The following is a 20,212-nucleotide window of genomic DNA, read 5'->3' as shown; positions in this document are numbered from 1 at the left end:
GGAGAAGCGAATAATCCTGCGGGAGGTCGGACCTGAGCCGTGGCCGGGGAAAAGGCAGGAGCAGGAGGAGGAGGAGGAGGAGGAGGAGGAGGAGGAGGAGGAGCTGTGGCAGCTGCGGCTGGGGTGGAGGCGCTCCCCCGCCCCCCCGGACTGCCGCTGTCCTGCGCCGCCCTGCGCCGCGCTCCTCTCCTCCGTGCGCCCCGCGATGTGAGCCGCTGCCCGTCCGGCCGGGGCTCTGGCGAGGAAACTCACTTCAAAAGCAGCTGCATCGAGGGGGAGATTAAAGCCCTTTGCCGCCTTCCAATCAAATGGGAGCCCGAGGTGATTGGAGGGTCAAGGGGATGTGACGCGCCCCGCGCCGCCGGGACTCTCCGCGCTGGTTTTAATGGGCAGCTCCCTCCTTCCCGCTCCCCCCTCCCCTCCCCTCCCCTCTTTGCGCTCGGAGGACGGGCCGGGCGTTCATTCTGTTTGCCGTCCTCCGCCCGACTCGTTTTTCGCCTCCCTCCCCTCCTCTTCTCCCTCTCTCCACCCCGGCGGGGCATAAACGGGGATCGCCCGGGGCTGGGGGGACCCGTCCGTGGCGGGGGCGGAGGAAGGGGTGATGCTCGCCCGCGGACGAGCAGCTCAGTGAAGGTCAAGAGGGATGGCGCCCCCTCCTCCCCGTTCCCTCCCCAGCCCCCTCAGCCAACGGACACTTTCCAGGATGTTCGAGAACGGATCGTGCAGTCCCCGAGGAGGTCCCCACAGCGTTTTTAGGGCACCGAGAACCGGGCGCATTCCTGCCTGCGACCCCAGACTCGAAACCCTCCCACGGAACCGCAGCCGCGATTCCCACGCCCTCCGGGACGTCGGGACGAGGCTGAGCTGCAGGGGGAAAGAAATCAGCCCGCCCGCTTCACTTTTCGAAGAGGCTTGGCATCCGAGAAACCCAAACTCATCTCGGCGGCGGCGGCTTCTCCCCTCGACGCGCCCCAAGCTCTCCGCCCCAGCTCCCCTCCCCTCCCCTCCCCTCCCCTCCCGGCGCACGTGATGAGCCCGAAAGCTCAGATAGGGGGAGGTGAGAGTCACATGTCCTCATTTTACACACTCAATCCTTCCCCCCCTTTCTCTATTCCTTCTTTCTCCCCCTCCCCTTAGCACCCCCCTCCTCTTTTTGGGTATCTCCACCCCTCCATCAATTGTCAATGTTCCCCGACCGCAATCAATCAGTTATTTGTCAGTCCTTGTCAATCCGCCCGTGATTTATGTCAGCTTTTGTTGCTGATTACAAGGGAGAGAGAGAGAGAGAGAGAAGCGGGCAGACGGGGAGGAAAGAGATGCGGGGTCAAGAAAATCAATCGCGAGAGTAAACTACGCGTGTGTTCCTGGGGGTGTTATAGACAACATTTTGCACTGTCCTGAGGAAGCGTCCGGTTTCAGCCTCCTCCTTATTTTGTTTTCTTTTTTCCTTTTCCCCACTTTCCCCCGGCGCGGCAGTTCGTCCCAGTTCGTTGGGTGCTGGAAAGGGGCGCGGGGGACCCCGGCCTCCCCGGGGAGATTTGAGGGCGCAATCGGGCTGCCGGCAGGGCTTGAGGGAAGGCGTGGTGGCCGGGTAGCCACCCGGCCCCAGGGGCTCAACCATCCCGGTCTTAACGCCCCAGAGTGACTGCCCGCCTCCGGCCTGGCTCCAATTCCGAGGAGCCCCGGGGCTGGCCTCCCTTCACTTGTTCTGCCTTCCGAAGATCTGTTGTAGGTCGAAGGATGGGGGGTCCGTCGCGCCTCCGGCCGCCTCCACTCTCCGCTTGTTGAAAAATCATTCGTGGGGAAAGCGTGGGGCCCGGGGTGGGAAACGGCCTATCTCAAGGAGAGGCAGGGCTGGCCGTTCCCCTTCCCTCTGCTCCCACGAGAATTTGGGGGATTGCGCACCCGCACAGTGTACCCGCAAGTGTCCCTGACCGCCACTCTCCGCAGCGCGGACGAGGACAGGGAAGAATAATGGTTGGCTTGGAGAGTGCGGACTGTTCTCGGGAAACCCTGTGTGAGCGCGCACAGGAGGCATCCAGGCTGCTGCATCTCTGCCCCTTGCCCCATCAAAACACACACACAGACACTCACACACTTTCTTCCCACTCCCCGAATATTTTGGGAAAGTGGGGTTTGTGCGTTCACGTTTCCGGGTACGCATCTCTTGGCTTTGGAGTTCGGGGAGTGTGGAGAAGGTTTGCGAGGTCACCTCGAACGCCCCAAACACTGAGGAAGAATGGGAGAACTTTTACCCCACATCTCTTACCTCCACGGAGTTTTTCAACTTGCTTCCATTCCACCGACTCACCCTCCCCCCCGTTCCTTCTCCTTGTTAGGTTGAAAAATGGGAGCTATAAAGCTGGGGAAGAGGGGCTAGAGGGAAGGACAAGAAGGGAAGATCTCAGATGATTAATATTGACAAGTTATCGGGACTGTGGTGGGCGCGCTACAGAGGGTAGGGGGATTTGCCCTCCAGGAGCTCCGATGCCCAGAAAGACCGCACAAACGAAAGTGAGTTTTAGCCTTTCCCTTCCAATTTCCTTCTTTTGACTTTTACTTTCTCTCTTCTCCCTCTTGAACTCCTTCCAACCAAATTGGCAGGCTTGGAATCTGTCATTGGCCGAAGGGAAGCACAACTCCAAAGCAGTTTGGGGGCGAGTTGAGAGGGAGGGCCTGTCTCTCTCGGTGAATATTTGACCCTATATTTGTGTATGTGTGTGCCTCTGAGTGACTTCGGGTGTGTGTGTGTGTGTGTGTGTCCGCTTTTGCTCGGCGTCTCTGGAACAGCTGTTGGGCTCCCAGGGCGGAGGGGCGGCTCTTCGGGTCCCCGCTGTCTCTGTCCGGCCGCCCAGCGCGGGGGCCGAGAGATTAATGGCAGTGAGGAGGAGCCAGCTGTGGGAAGCAGTCAGGGGAGTGCGGGGGACGGACGGACAGACAGACGGACCCCCTCCGGGAATAAGGAGCCGGAGAGCTGGGGTGCGAGGCCCGCCGCACTATCGAAGCAGGAGAAGTGGCAGATCGGTGGTGTAAAAAGCAGTTCGGGGGCGAGGGTGGGGGACCACCCCGTATACTGCCAGAGGACAGAGCGAGAAGGACCTAGAAATGATTGACGGTTCTATTTTAGGACCCCACTCCCCCGCAAGTCCCGCTGCTTGCCCGACGCCCCCGGAGCTCAGGACCCTGGCCCAAACTCTCACGGGGCCCACCCCGGGCCCGCCGGAATCCAGCCGCCCGGCCGGCCACCATCTCCTCTAGAACCTGAAAGGGAGAGGAAAGCAGTCGGTCCCCTTGCTTTGGTTTCTTACTGGCACGAACTTGTTCTCCGGCGGGGTGTAAAAGAGCGGAGTGTGTGCGTGCATTCAGAGTGTGCTTGAACGTATATTTGTGTTTTTCTGGACTGAGTGTATATATTTCTCTGTATCCGTATCCCACCCTGTGGCCCTGTAAACATTTTCTTTAAAAAAAATAAGGACAGAGAGGGAAGGAACTGCCCTTCGTCCCTCGCCCCCCTACCTTTCCATGAAGTTTGGGAGAAAAGTGCATCTTGCAGTTACCCGCCCCCCCCCCTTCCAAAAAAAAAAAGTCAAAGAAGGGAGGGAGAAAGAGATGAGAGGAGGAAAGAGGGGGGGCGACTAATTACCCAGCATTAGGCCACGCTCCCCTCTACCTTTACCAGCTTTTGGGAGAGATGTCAAGCCGATTTTATTTGCACACAATGGAAATCATTTGTTTTCTCTGAAAAAAGTGGGCGGGAAGAGAGGTTGAGAGAGAGAGAGAAGAGAGAAAAGTTTGAAAATGCCTTGAACTATTCACTGTCGAGATGGCTAATCAGTATTGAGGCTGGAGGGCAGGCGGGCGGCCTTTCTGTGCCGTTTCCCTTTCATCTCGGGCTGGATGGAGGCGCTCAATTAAAAGCCTATCAGTTTGTAAGTAAATCAACGCCTATCAAAGTTGTCACATCAAACAAAACGATTATTATTGCAGCCCGCCTCCTCTATTAATCTCCCTCTAAGATAATCCGCTTGACAGGTCAGGCTCGGCGAGCTGCAAACCCTGGCCGAGAGCGCCCAAAAACCCGGACCGGCGCCTTCTTCCCCCCCTCCCCCCCACCTCCATTCCCACCCCCCACCCACCCCCACTCCCCCAGGAGCCCGGTGTAGACCCGCCCCTTCTTCCTCCTCCCTTCCTCCCACCCCCAACCCACCCCCACCCCACGCCGGTTGAGACTGACGGTGAAGAGTGGGTGCTTTTCGTCCCCCTTATTTTTTATTGTTGTTGCTTTTATAATTGGCAAACGGAGACGCCTGCGGACACCCTGCAATCTTTCCATTTGAGGAAAGAAAGCGGAAAAGGAAGCCAAAGCAGCCTACCTGCCTTTCCTGGGCGCTCTTCGCCTCTTCCCTCACTGATGTCTTCGTCCCCTGACTCTTGTCCCCAGCCCCCTTCCCCGTTAGGATCATTCGCAACTAGCTCGCACTCTCCCTCTTCCTCTCTCATCCCACCACCCTCTCTCCTCCTTTTCTCTCTCCCTTTCCTTCTCTATCTCCCCCCCCCCCACCTTAATGTATATGATATACATATAGATATAATATATGTTTATGAGAAAAAGGAAGATTAGATAAGTAAAACATGTTGAATTTATTTGTTTTCAGGGCCCGGGTTCTTTCCTTCCCACGAAGGTCGGAGTTCAGGAACTCGCTGTATTTTCTAAGCGCTCACGAAGATGCCGTTTCAAGTTCATTTCGCTGGCAGGAGTTTAAAGCGGGTGGAGATCAGGAAGGAGAGAGGGAGAGGAATTGTGTGTGTGGATTGTGGGTGATGTATTGACTTGTTTCAATAAGGATATTCTATTAGCAATATCACCGATGTATCGCTACGGCGTCTGGGTCGCGCACTCCTTCCTTTCTGATCCTATGGAATGGGATGGGGAGGGCACTTAAACATTTTAAAAATACAAGCAATAAAAAGTCTGCGGAGCTTTAAACTCGAGAAACCTGCGGAGAGAGAGACGGGGCTCGGGCTTCGTGCAGCGCTAATTCTCCAACGCCTTTCGCCTCCGGGGCGCGATCTCTTTCTCTAGAAATAAAAACAAACAAGAGCCACCCCGGTCGCTCGCGGGCCGGCAGTCCGGTTCGGCGGCCCCCGAGACCCTCGGTCTCTTTTCCTCCGGCGGCTCCGAAGAATGGGGGACGGGGGCTGGTGAGCCCCCCATCCCGGGACCTTGTTTCGTCCCCCTGGAGCCGCCGACCTCCCTTTTTTACAGCTGCACCGGTCCCCCCCCCCACCCCCCCGAATACACCGGCTTCTATAAAAATCCTTCTCCGAGTCACTGGTATTTCTGTTGTTTCTATACGATAGGGTGAATATGTCACACCTTGCGGTTAATTAGATGCCGTAACTATGTAGCTAGATCTAGCCTACCTAAGCCGACAGATGAGGATCTATTTGGACATTTCATAAAAATAATAATAAAAAAAACTACGTGGCTGGAGATACCCCTGCCGTTTTAAGGATATTTATATAGCAAGATATATTTTACCTCTGTCGTTATATTTATTGAATATAGTTGGATCTATTATATCTTGCCGTTCTGTAAGGTTTCTTTTTTGCAGAAATATTATCGCTTTGCACTTATTTAAATATCTATCTTGATGTCTTATACATTAGATGTTTTATATAGATATCTAGGTCTATTCAATGTATGCGTTATACAGAGCACACGTCTATTTTCTATCTAGGTAGACGTGGATAACTGAATCTAGTATATCTAGGTATATGCGAATATCTGATAGAGGTATATTATACCTTCTGCACTTGTGCGACTCTCTAGATCTAATATACTGATTCTATACGTGAATATGACGAACTCCAGATAACATGTTATATCTAGTTATTTATATGGACATCCGTGTCCAATCTCTTATCCTTTCGCACTTAAAGAGCTCTCTTGCTCTCTAGCCCGGGATTTCTGTAATCTCCATCTAGATGTTGCGCACCTTGGGTTTATCTGAATGCCTGGATCTAACGTATATTTATCTCGCTCTCTCGGAAGCCCTGGGCACGGGGACATATATATTTACTACCCCCAGCTCCGGTTGGGTCGCAGAACCGCTATTTGTATTTATCGCTCTCTGCCCTTTCCCTTCGAGGGAGGCGGGATAGCCACTGAATCTCGGACTGGAATCTCTTCCCGCCCGGCGGTTTTCCCTTCCCTGCCCTTGGGAAGAAAGCCCCAAACTAAAAACTCCAAACTCGGGATTTCCAGCCACTGATCCTCCTGCTTCTCCTCCTCCTCCCCGTCCTCGCTAGCCGAGCTCCCCCGGCGGCTTTTCCGGATGGACAGAGTGGAGATCGGGGGGTCTCCTCTGGGCGGGACTCGGCGGGATGGGATCGGGATCGGGATCGGGACCGGAGTTGGGACTGGAAGCGGGGGGCGCCTAGGGAAAGGGAAGGATCGGGGAGGAGGAAGCTCGGCCCCAGCCGACTAGAGACAAAATCACAGTGAGAGCGCTTCTCTCTCCTCTTTTGTCTTCACTCCTTCCTCCTCTGGCTTTCCTGTAAAAGATATTTTACCATTCTATATTTATTCCGGGGATTTGGCTTTTTTTAAGGAATTTTCTCGAGGACTGGGAAGAGGAGACTTTTGGAGCCGCAGAAAGAATCGGAGCGACGAGTGTTCTCTCCCCGACGAGCTCCGATGTGAAGGTGTGAATGCGGGGGGGAGGTTGTGAGCCTCGGAGACCCCCTCCCCGACCCCCGTCCCGCTGGAACAGCCGGAGTTGGGGAAACTCGTCCGGCCTCTGCGAGCGGGGAACTTTTCAACTCAACAATCTGCAGTTGAGAATGGGGCGCCCCCTCCGCTCCCCCTCCTCGGCCGGCTCCTGAGGGCCAAACCCGGGGTCAGGTCGTCGCCGCTACCCCAGGTCAGCTGCAGCAGTTTGGCCAGTTGGCAGTTCTCCGGGGAGTGTCAGAAAAAGTCTCGATTTGGGAAAAAGAAAGCGAAAAGGAGCCAGCTGTCTTCATGATCCTTGGGACCTCCGGCCTGGCCCCTTCCCCACCTCGGCCCCAGGGAGCAGGGCAGAAAGCCGGGGTGATGGCCACCGAAAAGGCGCCTGGCATTTCTGCCCTCCCCAGGGCAGGCCGCTCAGTGGCCGGTCCTCCCGTGCCCAGGCCGAACGGGACCGGGGGCATCGTCCTGGCAAGGGGGTTGGGGAGGGGGAGAGGGGGCGGTCAGATGGAAAAAGGGGGAGGAAAGGAGGGGAGAGAGGAAGAGAAACGTGCGAGCGGATGCTGGCTCCGGACGGGATGGTCGCGGGGTGCCCGCCTCGCCGGCCTTCGTGCTCGGGCATGCGGGAGGTGCGGGGGCGGGTGAGGGGTGCGGGGGTCGGCCGGGGGTGGGGGGTCGGCCCTGTCTTCTCCGCGGCGCCTGTCAGAGGGGGCGGCCACGGCGGCTGAGTGATGAGGGCGGAGAAGGGCGCCCATAAATCCCGCATGTCAGGGCGAAAAACTCTCTTTATTGTCTGCGTGATGGATGGGCCCGGGGACGAGACACCAAATACTTCGTATCGCCCTTAAATGGGAACACATTTTCCGCGGCCATAATTCATGTTTTTTAAATAGAAAGTTTGAAATGCTGCCTATATTTCACCCTCCCTGACATATTTATGAATCGCTCCCTGCATGCAAATATCATTATTTAAAGTGCCGGAGAGACGGGGGGGGAGGGGAGGTGGGGGGAGAGAGGAGGAGGAGCGGGGGGCCGAAGGGGACGGTTGAAGGGGATTCATTTCCTAAATTGAACGACGAGGGGGAGGAAGGGGGGCGGGGAGGGTTAGAAGCCCAACATAGCTGAAGTCCCCGAGAGCGGCCTAACTCCCTAATCCCTGCGCTCGGAGACGCGGGACCCGGGAAGAAGCCGAAGGGGAAGTTCAGCAGGGGTTTATCCTCACGACCCCCCGCCCCTCTCGCCTCCTCCCCATCTCCCCGGTTGGCATCGCCCCCCAGTCCCAAATCGGGGAAGGGAAAGCTCAGCGCGGGGTCCTCGACGGTTTGAGCGGGCCAGGGGAAAGGTGCGATACCAAAAGAAACAAGTAAAAAGAAAAAAAAAAAGACCCGACGGAACACTTTCTTGTAATCTGGTAAAAACAATTTTATTGATTTTGATTCCGTCGAGCCCACTGCGGTCTGATTCCAGGGCCCCCGACCCTCTTTCGTGGCGGGGTAGGGGGTGGGGGGAGGAGACCCCCAACCTTTGCCCTCTCCCCACCAGCTGTTGGCTCAAACAAATCCAAACCCGACTCCTTCGCTGCCAGCCCAAGGGGGCTGGGAGAAAAGGAGGACCCCCCCCCCAATCTACACACACACAGAGGTCACTCTGGTCCGCAACCCTGGGAAAGGCCAGGCGCCCCGCCATCCACCTTCCCTTCCCTTCCTCCCGGGACGCCCCTTCTCTCTCTCTCTCTATTTACTTTTTGCAAGTAAATGAATACGGGAGGTACGGAGGGTCCCTCCTTCTCTCCCTCCCTCCTCGGGACCCCCCTCTCCCCGCTCCAACCAGCCGAGAGAGCCCCGCATCGGGGCTGCGGACATTACCTGCCGATCTCCCCCGGCGGCTCCTCCGGGCCGGCCGCGCAAACCCAGGGAGGGAGGATGGAGGGAGGATGGAGGGAGGGAGAGGATGGAGGGAGAGGAGGAGAGAGGGAGGGAGGCGAAGAGGAGCCGGAGACCCCCCCTACCCCCCACCCGCTCCAGGCTGGCAGGGCTCGGCGGGCTGAGCCGAGAGCGGGGGAGGTGGATGGGAGAAAGTCCGAGGAAGGCGGAGGGGAGAGGGGAGCAGGGAAAGCGGGTCAGGGGAAGGAGGCAGGGTCGCAGGGGGGATGGGATGGGAGGGTGGGTACCACCGAGCCGGCGACACTTCCGCTAGGGGAGGGGGATGCCCCGTGACGCGGCCCCGGCCCGCCTCTCCCCTCCCTCCCGGCCCTCCCTCCCTCCCTCTCCTCCTGCCGCCTGGGCCTGGCCGGCCTCGCCTCCCTCCAGCTCCTCATGGGACCCCCGGACCCCCCGACCCCCCAGGACCCCGAACCCCCAGGACCCCCGGGACCCCTAAGGCTGGGGACGGCCGGGGCCGGGACCTCCCCTTCCCCGGGACCAGGCCTCGCCTTACCTCCAAGCAGGGTGACTCGACTTGGGCCGCCCACCTCCCGGGTCCCTGCCGCCCCTCCTCAGCTCAGACCGGGGTCCCCGGTGACTTCTCCAAAACATTGCATCCCTTCCTCTAATAATAATAACGATGGTATTTGTTAAGCGCTTACTATGTGCCAAGCACTGTTCTAAGCGCTGGGGTAATCAGGTTAACAAATACCATTATTATTATTATTATAGTAAATACTTGACAATTACTATAGTTATTATTATTGTTATTATTATTAACTCACTTGGGCTCACACTCCCAGAGTCCCTCTAATAATAATAATAATTGTGGTAAGACTTTAGATTCTGTCCTATCAAAGGAGTCCCTCAGGACAAGAAGGGCCCTACCTGAAGAACCTGCCTGGAAGCAGAAGGAGACAAGTTGGCCACTTACCAGCCCCAGAGTCTGATTAACAAGGTAATCAGGTTGTCCTACATGGGGCTCACAGTCTTAGTTCCCATTTTACAGATGAGGGAACTGAGGCCCATAGAAGTTAAGTGACCTGCCCAAAGTCACACAGCTGACAAGTGGCGGATCCGAGATTAGAACCCACGACCTCTGACTCCCAAGCCTGTGCTCTTTCACCTAAACCACACAGCTTCTCTAGAATGCGGGCTACAACCTCTCTTATACTCTTCTCTCCCAAGCGCCGAGTACAGTGCGCTGCACGTAGGAAGTACTCAATAAATAAGATCGACTGACTGGCCTGACAAGATTGATCGATTGATTCATTCCTCATTCCAGGAGTTCAGAGCCACTTCATCGTCTCTGGCCTCACCCTGGGCAGAAATGGGTGGGGGTGCTGTTTTTGCCCCAGTTACCGAAGGGCCCCACCTGCATAGAAAGGGCCCTTTGGCCAGTCAACTCAAGGCCAGAAAATGCCAATCCTGATGGACAGCCTCCCAGTCCGGGTCACTGTCTTTTGGAGCTGCTGCTGAGTCCCCCACTGCTCTACCCAAATAATAATAATAATAAGAAGAAGAAGAATTATGGTACTTTTTAAGTGCTTACTAGACTCTGGGGCTGGTAAGTGGCCAAGTTGTCTCCTTCTGCTTCCAGGCAGGTCCTTTAAGTAGGGCCCTTCTTGTCCTAAGGGACTCTTTGACAGGACAGGACCTAGAGGCTTACCACAATTATTATTATTAATAGAGGGACCCTGGGAGTGTGACTCCCCAGTGAGTTAATAATAATAACAACAATAATAATTATTATAGTAGCTGTCAAGTGTTCACTATAATAATAATAATGGTATTAAGTGCTTATGATGTCACAGGCACTGTACTAAGGACTGGTGTGGATACAAGCAAATCAAGTTAGGCACAATCCCTGCCCCATGTGACGCTCACAGTTTCAATCCCTATTGTACAGATGATGTAATAATGATAATAATAATGATGGTATTAGGCGCTTACTATATAGAATGCACTGTTCTAAGCACTGGGGGGGGATACAAGGGGATCAGGTTGTCCACGTGGGGTTCACAGTCTTAATCCCCATTTTACAGATGAGGTAACTGAGGCACAGAGAAGTTAAGTGACTTGCCCAAAGTTACACAGCTGACAAATGGCAGAGCCGGGATTAAAACATATGACCTCTGACTCCCAAGCCCTTGCTCTTTCCACTGAGCCACACTGCTTCTCTGTAACTGAGGCACAGAGAAGTTAAGTGACTTGCCGAGGTAGAGCCGATATTAGAACCCGTGACCCTGACTCCCAGGCCTGTGGTCTATCCACTATGCCAGGAACAATGTGCATGTGTCAAGCTCTGTTCTAAGCGCTACGGTAGGATTCTATTTATTGCTATTGTTCTTGTCTGTCCATCTCTCCCGATTAGACCATAAGCCCGTCAAAGGGCAGGGACTGTCTCTATCTGTTACTGATTTGTACATTCCAAGCGCTTAGTACAATGCTCTGCACATAGTAAGCGCTCAATAAATACTATTGAATGAATGAATAAGTACAAGTTAATCAGGTTGGACACAGTCCCTGTGCCACAGACTCACCCTCTTAATCCCCATTTTACAGATGAGTAACTGAGGCTCAGAAAAGTGAAGCGACTTGCCCAGTGTCACACAGAAGACAAATGGCAGAGCCGGGGTTAGAACCCAGGGCTTTCTGATGCCCAGGTCCGTGCTTTATCCACTAAACCATGCTGCTTCTGTTGGGGTTATAGTAGCGTTATCAGTTCAGAACATGGTCAATATAACACCATCATGCCATCACATCACTTGGTGAGCCTGAGTAGGACAGTATTCCTGTGACAGGACCTTCATTCTGATGCCACTTCTCCTTTTTATTGCTTTGTCTTCCCCTAACATGGCTTTGGTCGAACAGCAAGCTGGGCAAAGGAGAGTGGGCTGATAGAAAAGTTAACTTACATCCCAGCCCATCATGTGCTCCGTCTCTGGCTGCTCACAGGCCTTCCCTCCCCTCCAATCCCAGTTAAAGTTCACAACCGGGAAGAGTGGAGGAGGAAAAGAAGGGCTGGTGATAGAAGCACTGATGTCCACCACACATCCACCACTGCCACATCCACTCCCTTCTATACTTGCGTATTTGTCTCCACACACCTTTGCTCCCCGGGCCTTGGGATGGGAACTCTGAACTGCAGTCCTAAATTTTCATTATCAACAGACCTATTGCTCTCAGAAAGGACCAAAAACTCTCAACTTTTGGGTGAGCTTTGCGAAAGAAGCAGGGGGGACCCCTTTTCAATTTGAGCATGGGAGTGAACTTGAGGGAGGAGTGTTCAGGGTGCAGGACATTGTGGTTGGGTTGGCGAGGAGAGGTGATACGAAAAGAAGGGGCAGGGAAAAAAAGAGGGAGGGAGGGAAGGGAGCAGGAAGAAAGAAGAGGGGAGCGGAGAAAGAGAGGGAGGAGGAAAGGAACTGGGGGATGATGAGGAAGCAAAAGGTATTCATTTGTGTTGCTCCTCTTCTTTCTCTTCTGTAATAATTATTATTACCTATCTGTGCCTCAGTTTCCTTTCCTCATCTATGAAATGGGGATAAGATACTTGCTCTCCTTACCCCTTAGATTATTAGCCTTGAATTGGTACTTAGACTGTAATCATTATTATTATATTATTATTTTCCCCACCTCTCTGTTTCACTTGCTACTATCTTAAAAGATAGTTTTTCAATAATCAGCTCCCCATTAATTGCATCTGTTTATTTGATTATATTAGAAATAAGCTATTCCCAGGGCCCAATTCTTATAGATTCTCTACAGGGCTGGGGGGCTGGGGATGAATTAACACGAGTTAATCCACACCCTGTGTAAGTGAGTTAATGTCTTCAACAATTTAGGTGGGACTGCCCCTAACCTACTGGGATTATTCAGACATTATTGATGCTTGCTATTGAATACTCATTTGGACTAACTGGCAATAGGTATAATGAGGGATATGGAGGAGAGGTGTCACTGGCTCAGGGCAGAAGGATCTAAGCTTCAGAGTCTTTTGGAGCCTACCCTCAACATCTGTTCCCCCTTGTGTCTAAAGGAGGGATGCCCTCATTCCAAAATCAGAATGGATTTGCCCAGGCCTAATTAGCTTCTTGGGCAAAATTGCTTCCTCTCTTCCTCCCTTCATCCTCCCCCTTCCCACTACATTCCTCACAGTCTCGCTGTCTCTCCTCTCTCTTTCTCTTTCTCTTCTCTCTCTCTCCCCCCCTCTTCTTTTCTCCCCCTTTTCTTCCCTCCATTCATCTCTCTCTGCCTTCTTTCCTTCCTACAGCCAATCAATCATATTTATTGAGTGCTTATTTTGTCCAGAGTACTGTACTAAGCACTTAGGAGAGTACAATATAACAGAATTGGTAGGCATGGTCACTGCCCACAAGGAGTTTACAGACTAGCGGGGGAGACAGGCATTAAAATACATTGCAGATGTGTACGTACATGCTGTGAGGTTGAAGGTGGGGTGAATAAGGGGAACAACCTGAGTCCAAGGGTGATGTAGAAGGGGGAGGGAGTTGGGGAAGCCTTCTTGGAGGAAATGTAATTTTAATAAGACTTTGAAAGTGGGGAGAATGGTGGTCAGATGTGAAGGAGGAAGGAGTTTCAGGGCAGAGGCAAGACGTGGAAGAGGGATTAGAGAGATAGACCAAGGTATAGGGAGTAGTTGGTGTTAGAGGATGGAAATGAGATTGCTGCTTTGTAGTAGGAAATCAGCCAGATAAAATAGGAGGGGCCAAAGTGATTAAATGCTTTAAAGCTAATGGTAAGGAGTTTCTGTTTGTTGCAGAGGTGGATGGGCAATCACTGGAGGTTCTTGAGAAGCGGTGGAGGATGGACTGGAATGAGAAGAAACAGGAGGATGGGAGGTAAGCAAGGAGACTGATGCAGCAGTCAAGGCGGAATAGGATTAGTGCTTGGAGAAGCATGGTAGCAGTTTGAATGAAGAAAAAAGGGCAGAGTTTAGCAATGTTGTGAAGGTTGAATGGACAGGATTTGGGTGACAGATTGAATATGTGGGTTGAATGAGAGAGATGAGTCAAGGATATGCCAACTTTACTGACTTGTGAGACAGAGAGAATGATGATGCTGTAATACAGTGACAGGAAAGTCAGAGGGAGGACAGGTTTTGGGTGGGAAGATGAGGAGTTCTGTTTTGGGCATGTTAAATTTGAGGTGCCAGTGGGATATCCAAGTAGAGATATTCTGAAGACAAGGGGAAATGTGAAACTACAGAGAAGGAAAAAGGTCAGACCTGGAGAGAGAGATTTGGGAATTATCTGCATGGAGATGGTAGTTGAAGCCATGGGAATGAATGAGTTCTCCAAGGGAGTGGGTGTAGATGAAGGATAAAAGAGGACCCAGACCTGACCCTTGAGGAACTCCCATTGTTGGGGGAATGGAAAACAGAGGAGAGACTGAGAATGAACAGCCAGAGAGATAAGAGGGAAACGGGGAGAGGACAGTATCAGTGAAGCCAAGGTTAGATAATGTTTCTAGGAGAAAGGGGTGGTTCATATTGTCCAAGGCAGTTAAAAGGTTGACTAGGGCAGTTTCAATGGAATGAAGGAGTGGAAGCCAGATTGTGGGGGTCAAGGAGAGAATTGGAGGAGATGAAGTGGAGGCAGAAGGTGTAGACAACTTGCTCAAGGAGTTTGGAGAGGAATGGTAGGAGGGAGATAGGGTAATAACTAGAGAGAGTCATGGAATCAAGGGAAGGTTTTTTTAAGATAGGGAGAAATGAGCATGTTTGGAAGCCGTGGGGAAGAAGTCACTGGAGAGTGAACTGTTAAAGGTGGTATGGCAGGAAGGAAAGAAAGGAGGGGACGTTTTGATTAGATATCAAGGCAAAGGGTCAGTGGTGCAAGTGGAGGGGCAGATTTTGAGAAGAGGTGAGAGATCTCCTCTTGAGATACTGCTGGGAAAGATAGGAGAGTTGAAGAAGGAGCAGGAGGAGGGAGGGACTGGAGAGGAGCAGCAGATCTTTTAGGGAGATCAAGCCTGATGGTTTCAATTTTATTAATAAAGTATGTGACCTGGTCATGAGGGGCAAGAGATGGGGGAGGGAAGGGGAAAGGGGATTTGAGGAGGGAACTGGACATCTGAAACGACTGGTGAGGGCAATGGGCGTGGGAGTCAGTGAGACTGGAGAAATAATATTATCCAGTAGAGAAGGCAGAGTTAAAGCAGGTGAGGATAAAGATGAATTAAAAAGGTAATGAATTCCCCAAGTACAGGGCTTCCTTCCCTGCTAATTTTTTAATGGTGTTTGTTAAGTGCTTACTGTGTGCCAGGCACTGTTCTAAACTCTGAGGTAGAGACAAGGTAATCAGGTTGGAAAAAGTTCCTATCCCAAGTGGGGCTCACAGATGAGGTTCAAATGAGGTAACTGAGGCACAGAGAAGTTAAGTGGCTTGCTCAAGGTCACACAAGTGTTGGAAACAGGACTAGAACTCTGATCCTTCTGACTCCTAGGCCTGTGTTCTATCCATAAGGCCACACTGCTTCTCAAATTCTCACCCTCAAAGCTGTCTCCATCACATGTCATTTCCCAACCACTCAAGTTCTTGGAACTGCTCCCAACTCCACTTGGTCCAGGGTTCTGGCCTTGATAGGGTGGCCAAGCTTCTCCAGTCCAGTGCTATAGGGTGTCGCAGAGCCCGGTTTGGGAGAGTGAACTGGTGGTCACTTCTCTGGGTTTGCTAACAATATCTCGTCAAACCAAGAAATGATAAAATTCTGGGCCTTTACATTTTTCTTTGCTTACGAATCCCACAAATGGCATTAGGGAGAGAGGGCTGCTGTGCCACTGTGTGCAGGTTCTATGACCGAATTCCAAAGAAAGTGGCCGAAGAATCCCAGCTGAATGCAGTTGCAGAAGCACCAATCACTGATTCACTTTTGTTGATTTGGTTTCCTACTGAGGTTTGGAGGTGATTTATATCATTGATGCCAGTTGGAACCGACTGTCAACAGACAGGCACGACTGGTTGGGGAGGAGATCCTTTTGGGTAGGGGTTGTGTCTACCAACTCTCAGATAGAAACTCCTTGCCATCGACTTTAAAGCATTTGATCACTTTACCCCCTATCTTACCTCTCTGATTTCCTTCAACAACCCACCACTCTCACCTCACTCCTCCAATGCCAACCTTCTCTCTGTACCTTGATCTAGTCTCTCTTGCCACTGACTCCTCACCCACGTCCTGCCTCTAGCCTGGAACTCCCTCCTTCATATCTGGCAGATCACCACTTCCCTTATTTTCAAAGTTTTATTAAAATCACATCTCCTCCAAGAGGGCTTCCTCACTAAGCCCTAATTTCCTCTACTCACTCAGCCTTCTGCATTTTCCTTGTACTTGGATTTGTACACTTTATTCTCCCCACCTTCAGCCCCACAGCATTTATGTTCATATAAGTAATGTATTTATTTATATTAATGTTTCCCTCTCTGGACTGTAAGTCTACCAACTCTGTTATATTGTACTCTCCCAAGTGTTTAGTACAGTGCTCTGCGCATAGTAAGCACCCAATAAATACTATTGATCGAATTGATTGATTGATACTGTATTGTACTCTCCCAAGAGCTTAGTGCAGTGATCTATTCTCAGTAAACCCTCAATAAATACAGGTGATGGATTGATTGCTTGAGATTCATACATTCATTCATTCAATCGTATGTAATCTGATTATTGATTCTGTCCTGCTACTTGGAGCCAGGAGCTTTCCCTACTGGGGCCTGGAGCAGGGTAGTGGGGGTGGAAAATGGGGAAGAAGGTAGGTCTGGTGAGTGTTATGCAGGTCAGGAGGGTCGGACATACATTACCACACTTTAGGGCAGATTTGCCTCTTTCTCTCCCCACTCTTTTTCCCATAAGAAAGTCCTTGGTAGAGAAGAAGCCCATTGCACCTGCCTCCTTATACGTGGACTGGGGACCGAGGGAAGTGGAGGAGAGGAAACCCTCCTGCTCAGATTAGGGGAGAATTGGGATTGCTGCAGCCCAGCAGCAGTGGAGAATGACTCAACTCCTTCTGACATATATTAGTCATGAGTTTAAAATGCAGGAGGGAGTGAAGATTGGGATTCTTTTATCTCCTGCATCTCAAACACTATAAGAAGCTTGAAAGGTGGAAATGACAAAAATTAATAACTTTCCCTCTTCAAATTAACACATACACACACCCCCTACCTTGTCCTTGTGACCCCAGAAAGCAGATTTTGTTGTATTGTGTAGATCAGTTCATTATATGACTCACTTCTTCCAACTAGCTCTGGGAGAGGCAAGGAGACACAGTATTTGACACAGAGGCCCAGACTGATTGGAGTGAAATAAATGTCCTTTTCCCCTCTCAGGGTTGCACCTTGAGAGTTTCTAGTACTCTACCAGTCTCGACTTTGGGAGGGAGAATCGAGCAGAGGCATACCCATTCCATTCCTAGCTTGGGCAGTGGCTAGCTCGTGGAAGGCCATCTGCTACAAGTCGAAACTCACCCGTGCTGGGTAACAGTACCATGGGAGAGAGTCGAGGGCAGACACTTAAGTTGACTGTGTGGAAGGAGGCAGTCGTAAGCCACTTCTGTATTTTTACCGAGGAGGCTCTATGGATATACTACCAGAACGACTGCAGATGGAGGTGGGGCTTTTTGGGGGAGATGTGTCCATGGTGTCGCTATGGGTTGGAGATGACTCGACAGCATAAGACAAGACAAATGTCCTTTTGCAAAGAAATAAAATTCTCAAGTCAAATGTTCTTCATGGAAGGACCATTTTCAGCTTCATTTTTAATGGAATAAATGAGGGATTTGTAATGACCATGCCTTTTGCAGTTCATATGGATCAGCCAAATGCTTCCTGTTGAGGTTGTACCGACAAAGTATTTTGTTTTTTCCTGGCAGCAACCTTGTGCCTTAGAACAGACCTCCTGGCTGGTCCCAGAGTCTGTCTGAAGGACAGCTGTCGCCAGGAGAACTGGCAGCCCTGAGTTCCTCTCTTCACCCTGTCCTCAGCCAGCTTTAACCCTGGGAATTACCTAGGATGGCAGTGCAATAGGGGGCACAGCTCACTGTGGGCAGGGAATTTGTCTGGTTATTGTTGTATTATACTTTCCCAAGCACTTAGTATGGTGCTGTACACACAGTAAGCACTCAATGAGTATGATTGGATGATTGAATCAATAAATGAATGGAACTGGAAAGTGGAAAATCCCCAATGAATTGGCATTCAAATACCAAGAACAGGCACAGGAGCTTTTCTTTGCCCTAAGGAATAATAGTAATCATTTTATTTATTGAGCACCCACTAGCTGCAATGTCCTGTCAGTTCTGACTTCACAATATTACTGACAGTCACCCTTTCCTCTCCATTCAAACTGCGACTACACTCACCCAAGCATGTATCAGATCCCTCCTTGACTGCTGACATCCCTGCCTCCTGTTTCTCCCCATTCCAGTCCATACTTCACTTGGCTGTTCGGATCATTTGTCTAAAAAAACACAGTCCATGTGTCCCCAGTCCTCAAGAACCTCCAGTGCTTGCCCATCCACTTCCACATCAAAAAGAAACTTCTATCAGTTTTAAGTCACTCAATCAGCTCTCCTAGCTCTGCCACTTGTCAGCTGTGTGACTGTGGGCAAGTCACTTCACTTCTCTGTGCCTCAGTTACCTCATCTGTAAAATGGGGATTAAATGTGAGCCTCACGTGGGACAACCTGATTACCCTGCATCTACCCCAGTGCTTAGAACAGTGCTCTGCACGTAGTAAGTGCTTAACAAATACCAACATTATTATTATTTTACCTCACTGATTTCTTACCACAACGCTGCCCACACACTTGGTTTTTGTAACACCAACCTACTCACTGTACCTTTATTTTTTCCATAACACCACCAATCCCTTGCCATGTCTTCCCTCTGGCCTGGAACTCCCTCTCACTTCTTAAACAACATATCCCACCCTCAAAGCCTTACTAAAATCACATCCCCTCAAAGAGGCCTCCCCTTGACTCATTTCTCATTTCCCCAACTCCTCCCTTCTGCACTGCCTATGCACTTGGATCTGTCCCCTTTAAGTATTTGGTATTCAACCCATCTTCAAGCCTACAACATTTATGTACATATCTATAATGTATATTTACATCTGTCTCCCCCACTAAACTGTAAGCTCCTTATGGACAGGGAATGTGTCTGCAAACTCTGTTATACTGTAGTCTCTCGGCACTTAATACAGTGCTCTTGCACACAGTAAGCACTCAGTGAATACCATTTATTGATTGATTGTACTATGTTTGGGAAAATACAGCAGAAAAAAGTGACACATTCCTTCTCTACAAGGAACTTAAAATCTAGCAAGAAATACAGACATGAATATTTTTTACGAATAATCACAAAAACGCATATTTTAAAAAGTCATCATTCAAAAATCCATTTCCCTGTATGAAGTTAGCCTGGCTGAGTTCATAGGATCAATCTTCAAGCATTTCAGGAAGTGTAGTGGGCGTCTGGAGTTAAGCGAGCCTCTCTCTCATTCATCCCTTCATTCATTCAATAGTATTCATTGAACGCTTACTATGTGCAGAGCACTGTACTAAGCGCTTGGAATGAATAAGTTGGCAACAGATAGAGACAGTCCCTGCCGTTTGACAGGCTTACAGTCTAATCGGGGGAGACGGACAGACAAGAACAATGGCAATAAATAGAGTCGAGGGGAAGAACATCTCGTAAAAACAATGGCAACTAAATAGAATCAAGGCGATGTACATTTCATTAACGAAATAAATAGGGTAATGAAAATATATACAGTTGAACGGACGAGTACAGTGCTGAGGGGTACAGTGCTCTCCCCACTTCCTCCTTGAAACTTGGAGGTTAGACTTTCTCAAGACTTAGTTGAATAAGGGAATTGCTGACTAGATAGCTTCCCCTTTAGATTAACTCCTGAAGAACAGGAAAATATATTTCTTTTGTAATTCTCTACAGAACTAGTATGATAGTTTTGTGTAGAACTACTGAGAAGCAGAGAAGCAGCATAGTATAGTGGTTAGAACATAGGCCTGGGAGTCTGGAGGGCCTGGATTCTAATTTTGGCTCCACCTCTTGTCTGCTGTGTGACCTTGGACAAGTCACTTAACTTCTCTGTGCCTCAGTTACCTCACCTGTAAAATGGGGAGTGAGACTGTGAGCTCCACGTGGGACAGGGACTGTGACTAATCCAATTTGCTTGTGTCCACCCCAGTGCTTCGTACATAGTAAGTGCTTACAAATACCATAATAATTATTATTACTGCTTCCTGTGACCTTTGCCTGATATGTGACTTTGGAGAAGTCACTTAATTTCTATAGACCTCAATTTCCTCATCTATAAAATGGGAATCCAATGCCTATTTTTTGTACTGAGACTGTGATCCTATTATGGGAAAGGATCTGCCTCTGACCAGATTAACTTATATCTACCCTTGCTCACAGAACAGTGTTTGTCACATAGTAAACAATGGTGATTATTATCTTTAATAATAATAATAATAATAATAATCCTTCTACACTGCAATTTTCCCTATCAGTAATTTATT

At 50.5% G+C, this 20,212-nt stretch overlaps 1 long non-coding RNA gene and 1 other non-coding gene across 2 annotated transcripts; both read left to right on the top strand.

Annotated features, from left to right (window-relative positions):
* Window positions 1–255: 255 nt before the first annotated feature.
* On the top strand, window positions 256–13,484 carry LOC120638292. The gene is made up of 3 exons (XR_005659879.1): window positions 256–321; window positions 6,615–6,708; window positions 13,439–13,484. It is a non-coding gene; the product is annotated as an uncharacterized LOC120638292 (long non-coding RNA).
* Window positions 13,485–16,990: 3,506 nt separating this feature from the next.
* Window positions 16,991–17,128, top strand: LOC114810426. Its single transcript, XR_003758126.1, has one exon. It is a non-coding gene; the product is annotated as a small nucleolar RNA SNORA7 (small nucleolar RNA).
* Window positions 17,129–20,212: the final 3,084 nt, after the last annotated feature.

The sequence above is a fragment of the Ornithorhynchus anatinus genome, chromosome 3, assembly GCF_004115215.2.
Source record: "Ornithorhynchus anatinus isolate Pmale09 chromosome 3, mOrnAna1.pri.v4, whole genome shotgun sequence".
Taxonomy (NCBI): Eukaryota; Metazoa; Chordata; class Mammalia; order Monotremata; family Ornithorhynchidae; genus Ornithorhynchus; species Ornithorhynchus anatinus.
The sequence above is the reverse complement of the archived record's forward strand: the minus strand, read 5'-3'. Positions and strand labels throughout refer to the sequence as shown.